At 43.8% G+C, this 9,238-nt stretch overlaps 1 protein-coding gene across 1 annotated transcript in view; it reads right to left on the bottom strand.

Annotated features, from left to right (window-relative positions):
* The window catches only part of FHL1 (four and a half LIM domains 1), a 191,081-nt gene extending 182,628 nt beyond the window's left edge, over window positions 1-8,453 (bottom strand). Inside the window, exon 1 of the mRNA XM_044682731.1 lies at window positions 8,313-8,453. The gene's annotated coding sequence lies outside the window, so the exon portion shown is untranslated. The remainder of the gene's footprint in view (window positions 1-8,312) is intronic.
* Between the last annotated feature and the right edge of the window lie 785 nt (window positions 8,454-9,238).

Raw genomic sequence — 9,238 nt, 5'->3', positions numbered from 1 at the left:
ATAAAATCCCCGCTAACTTCAATCATTATCCTGAACCCCCTGAAAAACATTTTAAGGTCTATTTTTTAAAAACCACCCCTGATCTAGGACTCAGAAAATTATTTTCTTCAACTTTCTCCCCACCCCCCACACCAAGATCCACTGGTCTCCCAAGCAAATGAAAGGAAATTTTTTTTTTAATCTAGGTGGCTAGACAATAAAAATATCTTCTTCTCTTTCAATCCTTTGACCCAAATTCCTGCCTTTTTTCAGAATCCAAATGTGGCAACAAGCCTGTGGGGCTTGGAGCAACCCTGGATAACGAGAGAATACAGGAATATCACAGTGACCAAGGGGTTATGTTGGCAGCTGGGAAGTGTTGACCAAGAATTGGTTCCTGTTTAAGGAGAGCAATTCTGAAAATGTACCCAGTAGCTTATGTAAAGCTATTTGAGCTTTTAAGATAAAGACTGAAATGTAAGAAGGAAGGTTAGGGTGATACCAAGACTGCTTAGACACATAGGTTTTGACTACTGCTAAAAGTAAGAGCAAAAGTCCCAAAGGTAGGAGAAAGGGCAAAGAAAGAAATAGTTAAGGGGACCTCAGGCTCTCATTTGGCACAAAGGCATTTTTTTCAATGGGAAACATTAAAAGCAAAGAAATACAACTCTTCTGCACAACATGTGTAACTGCATAAAATGGAAGCCTTGGTTGAGGTGGTTCTTGTTTTTTTTCAAACCCTGACTTTCTGTCTTAGAATTGGTTCAAGGTGTTGGTTCTAAGGCAGAAGAGTGGTAAAGGCTAGGAAATGGGGGTTAAGTGACTTGCCAAGGGTCACCCAGGTAGGAAGTATCTGAGGCCAGATTTGAACCTAAGGCCTCCCATCTCCAAGCCTGGCTCTCTATCCACTGAGCTACCCAGCTACCCTATTCCTTGGTTTTGTTGAATTCTTTTCTTCAGTCTCTTGTTTTTAAATAAAGGATGGGGGGCAGCTGGGTAGCTCAGTGAATTGAGAGTCAGGCCTAGAGATGGCAGGTCCTCAATTCAAATCTGGCCTCGGACACTTCCTAGATGTGTGACCCTGGGTAACACACTTAACCCCCACTGCCTCACCCTTACTGCTCTTCTGCCTTGGAGCCAATACACAGTAAGGGTTCAATCAATCAATCAATCAATCAAGGATGATTCTCAAGGAAGACAGAACTGAGGGGCAATACATTGGAAATAAAGATGATATAAAGACAAGAGATAATAAAAATAATTTCAAATCATAAAAATAGAGAAACAATATTTGCTGCTTCTGTGTTTTTGCAGGGAATTTTGGTTTCTTTTTAAATATGTGTGTACAAGTCTAGCCTGGGGAGGGGGGAGAAAAAGGAGGGAAAGCATTGGAACGCAAAATTTTAGAAAACAAATGTTAAAAATTGCTTTTACATTTTAAAATTGGGAAAAACAAAATATATGGACAATTTATATGTATGCATATATATATATGTGTGTGTGGATGCACACACACATACCACTATCATCCCAAAAGCATAGACCTTCCCCTAAAAAGACCTCAGAAAGTCATTGCCAACAACTGTACAGGCAACCCCTACCCCTCCTCTCACTCAATTGAGTTTAAAACATGACCATGTGCATTAAATAATCTGATAGCACCATTACCCATTCTATATACCATCAATTTTCCTGTTGTTTTGTTTTATTTTTCCTTTTTTTCTTAGGGGCTAGAGTAGGTGGGATTATAGAGTGTACAGGAGCACAGTGTGGATGTTCTCTCTCCTCTGTAACTTAATAATCTTAGAGAGCTCCCTAGGGCTTTTTCCAAGGTGGAGTGATTTCCCCCAGGGTCAAAGAGCTAGAATCAAGCAAGCAAGCACTTGTTATATGCCAACCAAGCCATTCCTACTCTGAAGTAGCTTGAGTACATCCCCAAGGAAGACTGGCCCACTAGCCCCCAAGACCATGATGCTTCTTTATCGTTTCATAGATCTGTAGGGAAGCTTAACCTTAAACATCATTCTACCTATTCAAAGGAATCTATCCTTTCTGGTACTTGGGCATGGTCTCCATTACCTTATAAGTCACTCTAAGGATGAACAAAGTTGAATTTCAAATGAGGATTTCAAGTGACCCTCTCCCCAACAGGAGTTTGTACAAAATGGAGGGACACATAGAACCATTCCAAAGGCTCATTTCATCAAGATTTCAAGAGCTCTGGGTCCTACAAGTCCATCATCATAGGAGGGAGGGGAAGAAGGAGAGAGCTAACAGTCTAAGATGCCTTCCAATTATGACCTTCTATGGATCCAAATATCAGACAGCACAGTCCTGTACATACACAAATTCAAAGTGAATGAAGAAACTAATAATTAGCCAAAGGCAAGACTGCTCTATTGCCTGGCCAAAAACTGCCCTGAGAAGAAAACCTCTGTCTTGCCACCCATAACCTCAGCATTCAAAAGAAAGCTTAAAAGCTTGTGGAAAGCTTAGAAGCATACAGACTTATCTTTAACCATGGCCCCTCATTTTGTAATTAAAGAAGCCAAGGCCTTGAAGTATAAAACAATCTACCTGTGTTCACAGAGTCAGTTAAATGACTAAGTTTGCATGAGATTCCACTGGTTCAAATCCAGGGCTCTCCCACTCTGTCCACCTAGGATGCTCCCCTCCCTTCCCCACCTGTCTCTCAGAACTCTCAGCTTCCTTCAAGGTTCAACTTGGGTATCAGCTCCTACACACACTCAGAGCTTTTCTGTTCTTGCCTCATTTATCATATGATATTTACTTCAATTGACCCCTATGCCCATTCCCTCAGAAGAGAAATGGGTGGTCATGGCTAAAATTCATAGAGTATGTCAGAAAAGAAGAATTTGCCACCTGTGGCTCCAAGGGCAATGCAAAGTATAAGCTGTTGTATATTACTAAAACTGAACCATGCAGGTAAAGAAATATGAAAAACACCAGAGAAATAGAGATCACCACGTGATAGCTCTTGAGTCCCCCAAGCATCTCTATACAATGTCAGATGATTTAGAGAGAGCTTCCCAGCACCTGGGAGCAGGTACAGAACCTGAACAAGAGTCACACTGGATGAAGTCAAGAATGGGCTGCAATCTCCACCATTGGTGGAAGTTCGGCAGTGACTTTCAAAGGTCATTTCCTCCCCAAACTTACTCATTATAAACAAGGAAGAGGAGCAAGTGACAGTGCCGGGATTCAAAATATGCAGCTTTTCTTACTCTTAAACTTACACTCTTGGCACTGCATCACACAGCCTCATCCCATTTTACAGAAGACATGATCTACTTTCCTCTCTGGTAAACTTTGAGGAATATCCTCCCTCTCCTCCCTAAAGGCCTTTTTGCTTTATTTTGATGAAAAACTTAACATTGAAACTGAACAACAGTACAATCAAATAAACCTATTCAGTATTTTAGTGAATATGTCAGTGCACAAAGTGGCATCGTCATTTCTTAGTCACTCCCTCTAAGATCCCAGTAGGATTCTTTTTCACATTTACAAACCAATCTTCTATTGCATTTACTCTGAGCTCACTGGCCATTTTGAATTACTTTTATTTTATATTCATCTTGTTTAGTCCTGTTTTGGTTGCTTGATTCACAGTAGTTCATTCAAGTCTTATCAAGTTTCTCCAAATTTCTAATATTTGTTATTTCTTATGGCATAACAATATATAAAATAGCCATAAAGTTATGTTCCTTTATATACCATGTTTAGTTCAACCCTTCTCCAGTAAAGGGATGCCAACTCTGTTTCCAGTTTATTACCACAAAAAGTACTGCTAGGAGTATTTTGGTATATGTGGGATCTTTCTGTCTTTAATTTCCTAAGGGTTCATATTTAATAATAGGATTGAAGAGTCAAATGGTATGAAACCATTTACATTTTTTTCTTGTAGAATTCCAAACTGTTTTCCAATGGCGAGTCCAAATCACAGTTTCAACCATGGTACAACATGCTTGTTCTGCAGTTAGGAAGTTAGGGTCTCTAATTTTGCAGACCCCTTCTAGTATCACCTTTCTTTTTTTATCCCCTTTGCCAATTTGATGCATGAGGTAAACCCTCATGTTTTTGTTAGGTTTAATTAGCATTTCTCTTTCTAGTGAGTGGAAAAATTTTTCTTATGGTCACTCAGGTTTGCATTTCTCCTTCTAAAACCTAATCATATCCTTTTCCCATTTATCAACTGACACAATTGGGTCAATTCCCTACACATCTTAGACATCAGACTTACTAAACTACATTTGATGCAGAGACTTTTTTCCCCACTTGAAGTAAGTTCATTTATGCTCAATAGTTTTCATTTTAAATAATCCCTCTTCCTGCTATGGCCTCAAGACCACCATACCCAAAGCTCCCTGGTGCCTTCCCTAGTGGTATTTCTTCCCTAACCCTAGGGAAGGGAGGACAAAAGATCATCACCCGGTTTAGGAACTTAGGGGAGGGGTTACAAAGAACCTTAAGCAACATCTGTGGGGGGGAATAAGAAACTTCAGCTCCAGCTCTGGAAAGCAGGTAAGGTTGCTAGCCCAAGACCACAGAACAAACAAACAAAAAAGACAAAACACAGAGACCAGCCAGCAGCCAGCGCCCTAGAGTCAAAATGGCCTGGGGCCAAGTATCACCAGACACTCCTTAGAGGTGACCTCAAGAGGTAGTCGCTCAAACCTATGTAAATCTACTAGAAGCTAAGTTACTTCCAGAGATTCTGGTTTCCTTCCAGTAGTATCAGTAAACTGGAGATAATCTCCAAGGAAATACTAGCACTAGTATTAGTGTTAGGGCCTTCCTCCCTCGGAGATTATCACCAATTTATCCAATGTGGATGGATGGATGTGCCTATACACACATATCTTGTACATGTTTCACTGTTTGCCCAAAGACTCTCCCATTAGACAGAGCAGGCACTCTTTGGCCTTTCTTTAGCTGTCTGGCACGGTCAGGCTGGTGACTCCATTAGGACCTATGTGTAGGACAGGCTTTAAAAATGTCTGTTCAATTAGCCCAGTGATTCCCAAAGTGGGCACCACCGCCCCCTAGTGGGTGCTGCAGCAATCCAAGGAGGCGGTGATGGCCACAGGTACATTTGGGGGCGGTGAATAACTGTAAGGGGGCAGTGATAGTGTGTGACAGGGGGTGCTAAGTAATATTTTTTCTGGAAAGGGGGCAGTAGGCCCAAAACGTTTGGGAACTACTGAATTAGACTAAGAATTGCCTGTCTCCTTTAGAGCAAAGAGTTAAACAGTCATCTAGGTTTCCACACATGCAAACGGATAAATGCTGGACCATCCTCAGGATCAGCAGAGGTTACAGGGTCGATCAATAACAAATTTATGCCTGCATATACACTTTAGATTGTTAAGCTATCTCAAGTGACAAGCTGAAACCAGTGCTGGAAAGGTGGCCATCCTGATCCCCAGGGTAAGATGGCAGTAAAAAGGGGAACAAGAGAAAGAGCAGAGCTAGGAAGATTCACTGTTATAGATCGCCTAGGCTGTTAGAAGGGTCAAAGTTAAAACTCTGATCTAAAGATCAGAGACCAAAATCTTTTCCCAGGGCTTTAATTTACAATTATTTATAAAAAAGATTTTTTTCTGGAAAATTTTTGAAGAAAAAACCCTGAAATTTTATTTAAAATTTCCCCTGCCTTCCACCCACCCCTCAAATGTCTTTAGGCAAATGTTTCTCTTTCAGTTTCAGGGACACAGTTTCAATTAATGAAAATAATAATTTAGACTTCATTTAGGAAAAAAACCAAAAAGGTACTTGTTTTCTTCCAAAATGAAGTTTGAGAATATCAAGCCTAAAATGTTAAAATCCCTGTGTAGATAGAGAAAAGCAACATGGTATTGGAAAGGTCCAGCGGTACAAGTCAGGTAGACATGGGTTCAAATCCTGCCTCCAACACATACTAGTTGTGACCATGAGCAAATCACCTAATACTAACGGCTACCCCACTAGGTTTCACAGTAGCTAGAGCACTGGGCCTTGAATTAGGAAGAGCCCAGTTAAAATCAATTCCTGAGCCTTACCAGGTGTGACCAGCAAGTCATTTAATCCAGGATCTCATTCATCTAGGGAACTCCTTTTTGAGTCCATTGTCCCTGAGAGCAGCAAAGAGCAGGCCTTGAAGCCAAATGACTCAATTCAGATCCCTCAGGTTACACATACCGGCTGTGGGATCCCAGGCAAGGCAACTAAACTAACCTCAGTTCTCTGGGCAACTCACAAACAGTGGATCTGCTGGAGGAACTCAACCAGAAACTAAACAGAAATTTTAAGACCAAGCAAATATCGAGAGAGTAAAAAATCAAAATGGCAAATTTGAATGTGTAATACTCACATGGATCTACATAATAAGTATATGCATATGCACACATATGTGTATAGATGTAGCTATGTAAACTTATGTCTACCCGCTGGCATACATGTCTATACACATACACTCAGCACAGAAAAGTGATTGTTTAAAATCTATACTTATGCAAATCGATTAAGTTCATAAAGGCAAAATTAGCCTATGGATAGTGCTTGGAGGGTAAAGAATTTGGGAAGGAGGTCATTTCCAAGGTTCACAGCAAAAGTGATCTGAAGGTGACAGCTTTTGTTCAGGAAACTCAGCCCATGCCATTGTACAAGCATTACCCTTTTTGGGCAAGGACATCATTTTCATCTACCAGCAAGATTACCTGGAGGAAGACTGCAGAAAAATCATTTGGACTAATAACTTCATCAGGCTTATTAACCCATAGAGGATTCATAGAACCTTTTTTTTACAGACCCTAGAAATAATGACAGCTCAAATCAGTAACACTGGACATAATCCAAGTTCAAATTACAAGGAGCTAAGATAGGCATGTTTTTATTGGATTTCATAGGTATAGTACACCCCCCCCCCCCAAACATGCCCCTCAACACCCAGGTTACTGATTTTTTCCCTTCATGTTACAGAATGTCAAATCTCTGCCCAAATAAACAAGAAAGTAAGTAGGAAGAAAAGTGAATATCCAGCCCACCTCACTGGACTGTTGTAATGGGCTTTGTATGCCTGAAAAGTACTCCAGAAGTAGTTGTTGATGGGGTCTTGTTTTTTTTTAAGCTTCCAACAATTAGAATCCCCTCTGAAAATCCTAGGGCATGAAAACTTCCTTGAATGCCAGGCCTTCAGAGGGGAGACCATCTTGAAGCATGCAATTTGAAAACTTTGGCTTTTCATCCTAAAATCTACTCATTTTGGAACCACAAAATGCATGGTCCTGAGTTCTTTCTCTGGAAGTCTCCCTGTTCTGTATAAAACTCTGAGAGATGGAAGAGGAAAGTGGGGTAGTCTGATCTCATGAGATCCTGGCCCATAGCTCTTTGGCACTCAGAAAGCCTGAATACCTTTCTTTCCTTCACAAAAACAACTTCAGGAGGATAGTGTGGTCCAGATGTTGTGCTTTCCCCCTCCCCCATCTTTACCAAATAAGAAAATGAAACTCAGGGGGAAAAAAAGAGGAAAAGGAAAGAAAAAGAAGGGAGGAAAGGAGAGAGCAAAAGAGAAAAAGGAAGAGAAAGAGAAGGGAAGGGAGAGAGGAGAGGAATAGAGAAAGAGTGAAAGAGATAGAAAGAAAAAGGAAGAGAGAAAAAGAAATTAGGAGAAAAGAAAGGGAGGGAGGAGAGCAAGAGAAAGAAAAAAGAAAGAGGGAGGGAAGAAGGGAAAGAGGAAGAGAAGGAAAGTAAAAAGAAATAAAGGGAGGAAGGAAGGAAGAAAAAACAAGTTGAGATTTGCTGGAGTCCAGTTGGTCCTTGGTCACACCTGATGCTTACTTTCTCTTGAACTAGGTGACTTTGGGAAGTGACTTGGGCTCCCTGGGTCTCAGTTGCCTTCTCTGTAACATAGGGAGGAATGGGCTAGTTGATTTCTAAGCACCCACTCATTTCTGAAGGTTGGGATCCATTCCAGGGCATTCCTTCACTATAACCCTGGAAAATGACCCTCTCAGGGTCACACGATTGCGAAGGGAGGAAGGCAGTCTTGGAAGGAGCCCCCGACCTGCCAGGATCCAAGTGCTAAGGTTCGTAGGCACTCTCGACCCCGACCTTCCTAGTGCTGAGGGTGGGGAGAATGGAAAGGGCCCGAGAGGTCGTTCCGGTTCCAAGGATCTCTGGCTCTTAACCTCCCTAGGAGAAAGTCCAAGTACAAGCTGCAAGCCCGAAGCCACACACCCAGGCTCCTCAGAGGCCCCCTCGGCCCTCACCCCGGGTCTGCGATCCAGGCTGCCCTCTCCCGCCCCTCACAGAGAAAGGAGACCAAGTGGGCTTACCCTGGGTCCGAGGCTGAGAGGGAGAAAGACACTGCCGCTGCCGCCGCTGGGGCTGCCGCGGGGGGCCCTCGGAGGAGGAAGGTCAGGGGGCGGCCACAGCCTGGAAGACGTACTACAACAAGGAGAACGGTGCCCCTGGAGTGAGGAGCATCAGTGTGGCCTCAGAGTAGAGCCAGGGGTAGAGGGGGCGGGGCCGGGATCCACAGGGTGGGGCGGGGCCAAGGAGGGCGGGGCGGGACGGGTTGGGGCGGGACGAGGAAGAGCGCCCCCTGGGGCTGCCCTTGGTGCAGCAGTCCCGCCCTAAGCACCTGGTCTCTCCGACCCACCTCCCTCTCTTCCCCCACCAGACCCTGTCTGGGCCATTCCCCACCCATCGACTTTTTTCCTTAGCCTTCTCGAGCCTTCCTTTGCTCGGAAAGGCGTGCAAGACTAGCTTAGCAGGAGGGAAAGGCGGAAGAGAGAAAAACGGAAGGGGGGGAGAAGGAGGAAATAAGTGAGGGGGGGGACAGAAGACCCCTCGGGCACCTCCTGCTCACCTAATGGGCTGCTCACCAGTCGGCTGCTCTGCTCCACGTGTAGTCTCAAGAAGGCCTGTGCTAACCACTAGCCTTCAGTGAGGCACTGCTACCCGCCGGAACTGTGCCCCCACGCTGAAATGCACCAGAATTCTGAGGTCCACTGGAAAAATCAAATGGGACGGCCACCCACGGGCTACAGCCAGGGCATCAAATGGAACTCTGTACACCCAAGGGGGCCCCTTTAGGCCCAGGCCTACCCACCTGCCCACCCATCCACTTTCATCCACAACTCTGCCCACCTACCCCCTCGGGACCACCTACCCACCCAGGGCCCCTCCCCCACCACCTCTTCACTCACCTATCCACCCAGCCACCAACCCGGCAAGGTCTCACCTTATCCACTACCCA

The sequence above is a fragment of the Gracilinanus agilis genome, chromosome X (genome assembly GCF_016433145.1).
Source record: "Gracilinanus agilis isolate LMUSP501 chromosome X, AgileGrace, whole genome shotgun sequence".
NCBI lineage: Eukaryota > Metazoa > Chordata > Mammalia > Didelphimorphia > Didelphidae > Gracilinanus > Gracilinanus agilis.
The sequence above is the reverse complement of the archived record's forward strand: the minus strand, read 5'-3'. Positions and strand labels throughout refer to the sequence as shown.